We start from the raw sequence: 3,976 nt of genomic DNA on the forward strand, positions 1-3,976 counted from the left end.
TTTAAATTGTGGTTTATGCAGTTGAATATATATATATATATATATATATATATTTTGCCTTAATTCTATAATAATAGCCATTGTCTTTGTTAAAATTTTCCCATTTGTCCACACTAACACCTACCATTTTTCAAATTTGTAGCAACAGAATCAACACCCCTTAATATGATTCTATTAGAGCTTGGGTGTTTTGTCTAATTCTCTTATACCTATTTAATAAATTGTCATAGTTCTAAATTTGTCATCAATTGATTAAATAAACTGAGCTTATACCTTTGTCCATCAGATTAATAGAATGCTTGATGTATCTACACTGTTGTTTGTCCTGTTGATTTTTTAACTTAATTATGTGATGGTAGTTATTGCCTTCACTCAAATTTTTTCATTTATCTACGCTGACACCTGCCATTTTCTGAATTTGTACCAACAGAGTTAAAACCCCTGCAGAAGACAAAAAAGAACATAAACCACTTCTACAATAGAGCCAGCAAGAGATAGATCCACTTTCAATAGACATCAAGGCAGAAAAATCCCCTTCCCTCACAAATAGCATATATGTAAAGACAAAACTGCTGATATTTTGATTGTTGCTTGGTTTATTAAAATATTGATCATATTTTAATAAACATGACAAGCAACATATAAAACATGTTATTAGTCTTGATTTTGTAACTTAAATTTGCTACATATTTTCACAACTTTGTACACATTTTATACGATTTCATAACCCACAGCATTGCGATTCTTACCACTATTTTGTTTTTGATTGTTGCTTGATTTTACAATTATTTGGGCTCTTTATGAGAAAACTACTGATGACTTCAAATCAATTATTATCACGATTTTGTTTTCATTAAATTGTAAGAGGAATGCTTTCTAGTCACACTGGGCGACTGGAAAAGTTTAATCTTTAGCGTCTCCATTAGGAAAGTTTAATCTTTTTGTTACAACTGGAATTCTCCTTCTTGTCCCTATATAATGAAATTGAATACCGTAAAGGAAAATGCTAGGGAGAACACATTTATACTTGATGGAAGTTGAGCTGTACATGTGTCAAAGAAGTTCTTAACCATATGGGTGAATTTTAAGGTATGCAAAGTAAAATTCACAAAAATGGTTAATAGCAGAGTATCAAAGTAGTTCTTAACCACTTGTTGATTTCAGCCCTTTATTTATTTTTTTGTTTGGAGGATGCTTCGACCAGGCAAAGAAGAAAGAATCGACCAGGCAAAGAAGAAAGAATAAGGGAACAAGGTAGGGGAAAGAAAAAGTAAGGAATGAAAAGAAAATAAAACAAAACAAGTTAGGGAAGGGATAAATTCTGTTCTTGTTGATTGGCAAGTGTGTGTTTGTTGTTGTCGTGGTGCCTGAATTGCCTTACAAGCATTCTTCAGCCTCAGCATTATAAAACTAGCTGGGGAGAAATGAGAATGCCTACGACAATTCCCAACACCACATACCTTGTTATCATTTGCATTAAAAGATTTCTTTCTTTCCCTTTTCCTTTTCCTTTTTCTTGCACTAGAAATCCAATTCTAGAGCAAACAAATGGCTGAAGCACTCATTTCTGTGCTCATAGAACAATTAGCCTCAATCATCCAAAAACAAGTACAACAAGAGGTCAGACTAGTTGTGGGTGTTGAGAAAGAAGTGGCAAAACTCACCAGCAATTTCAAAACTATTGAAGTTGTGCTCAATAATGCAGAGGAGAGGCAGGTGAAGGAGGTGGACGTGAGACAATGGCTGGAAAGGTTGAAGGATGTATCCTACGAGATGGACGACCTGTTGGACGAGTGGAGTACTGAAATCCTAAAACAACAAATTCAGCAACAAGAAGAAGCTGGTAATGCTAGTAGTACTAGTACTACCAAGAAGGTATGTTTCTGCATTCCTGCCCCTTGGTTTTGTTTTGGCCAAGTCAGTCAAGTAACTCTTCGTCGTGACATTGCTGTGAAGATAAAAGAACTAAATGAAAGATTAACTCTGATTGTTAGTGAAAGGCAAAACTATAACTTTCAATACACGAAAAGAGAAATTGAACAAATTGAACGACAAAAAAGTTCTTCTTTCGTTGATAAGACATTTGGTCGAGTCGATGAAAAGGACAAAGTAGTAGAAAAGTTGTTGAGTGGTAGTGGTCAAGGAGGGACGACCTGCCTTGTCATCCCTATTATAGGGATGGGAGGGATTGGCAAGACAACTCTTGCCCAACTTGCCTATAATGATGAAAAGGTTCAAGCTCATTTCCACACTAGAATATGGGTTTGTGTCTCAGATCCTTTTGATGAGATCAAAATTGCCAAAACCATCATTGAGGGTCTGAAAAAAGAGCCCCAACTTCAAATGAGTTGCACACTCTAAAGTCCATTATACATGAGTCCGTTAAGGGCAAGAACTTCCTTCTTGTCCTAGATGATGTGTGGAACCAAGACTATTTAAAGTGGGGACAATTAAAGCTCCCTTTACAAAATGGGGCTGCTGGTAGTAGAATATTGGTGACCACACGAAAAGAGGAAGTTGCAAGGATGGTGGGAGCATTCACTGATATGGTAAATTTGGAGGTGTTGAGTGAAGACAATTGTTGGGCATTGTTCTATCACATTGCACTGTCTGATAGAGAAAAAAATGAGCCTAATGGGTTAGAATCTATTGGTAAACAAATTGTCAAAAAGTGTAAGGGTCTGCCCCTTGCTGCAAAGGCATTAGGTGGTCTCATGCGCTGCAAGAAAACGAGGAAAGAATGGGAAAACGTTTTGAATAGTAAGATATGGGAGGTAGACGAGGTTGAGGAACAAGTTTTCCAACCACTGTTACTAAGTTATTATGATTTGGCCCCGGCAATCAAACGTTGTCTTTTGCATTGTGTTATTTTCCCAAAAGATTATAACATTGTCAAAGATGAGTTGATTGAGTTGTGGATGTCACAAAATTATCTTAATTCAATTGGAAACAAAGAAAAAGAAGCGGTAGGCGAAATGTACTTTGATAACTTAGTAATGCGCTCTTTCTTTCAAGAATTTGAGAAAGATAATCTTGGTAATATAACGGGGTGCAAGATGCATGATGTTGTGCATGACTTTCTACAATTTCTAACTAAGAATGAATGCTTAGTTTTGGAGGCTGAGGGTGGTAACAATAAGAGAATAGTGGAGTTTGATGGATATAAGAAGGTTCGTCATTTGACATTAATATTTGCACCCAACGGTCCACTAATTCCAAGTTCCTTGTGCAACTGCAAGAATTTATGGCCTCTAGCAACTTTTGATTCGAAGATTACTAGTTTTGGTTGAGAGTTAATTTCACAAGTAAAATGCCTTAGAATGTTGAATTTGAGTCATAACTCCTTGAAAGAAGTTCCAAATGAGGTTGGAGAATTGGCACATTTGAGGTATCTTGATTTGTCTTATAATCATGATTTGATGAAATTGCCAGACACCATGTGTAATTTAATCAATTTGCAAACCTTGAGACTCTTTGGGTGCAATAATCTTGAAAGATTACCTGAAGCCATGGGAAAGCTGATTAACTTGCAGCATCTTCATGTTATGGATTGTAATGATCTAAAGTTGCCCAAGGGGATTGCAAGGTTAACAAGTCTACGAACGCTAGATGAAGTACACATCCATGGCGATGATGACGTTGATAACAATAAAGAAGCATTATTCGAGTTAAGTGATTTGAGAAACATGGACCAGCTTCGTGGGAGTTTTCTAATAGAATTTAAGAATGATCTAAAGGATGCGAGGCAAGCCGAGAAAGGGCATTTGGTGAACAAAAATTGCCTTGTCAGTCTGGAATTGAGTTTCTTCTCTGACATGTGGCAGTCCAATCCCATCCACGAAGAAACACTGAATGCCTTACAACCATCTCCAAATCTGGGGTGCTGCTCGGATGCTAGACGAGGAGGTGCTGCGGAGTATTATGATGACTTGCATCATCCTCCACAACAGGATTGTGGAGGATGAGTATGACTACG

General features: G+C 36.8%; 1 pseudogene; it reads left to right on the plus strand.

The window, feature by feature from the left end:
• The first annotated feature begins 1,548 nt into the window (after window positions 1-1,548).
• LOC117621625 lies at window positions 1,549-3,290 on the plus strand (annotated as a pseudogene).
• Window positions 3,291-3,976: the final 686 nt, after the last annotated feature.

This window comes from Prunus dulcis, chromosome 3 (assembly GCF_902201215.1).
Source record: "Prunus dulcis chromosome 3, ALMONDv2, whole genome shotgun sequence".
NCBI classification, from domain to species: Eukaryota; Viridiplantae; Streptophyta; class Magnoliopsida; order Rosales; family Rosaceae; genus Prunus; species Prunus dulcis.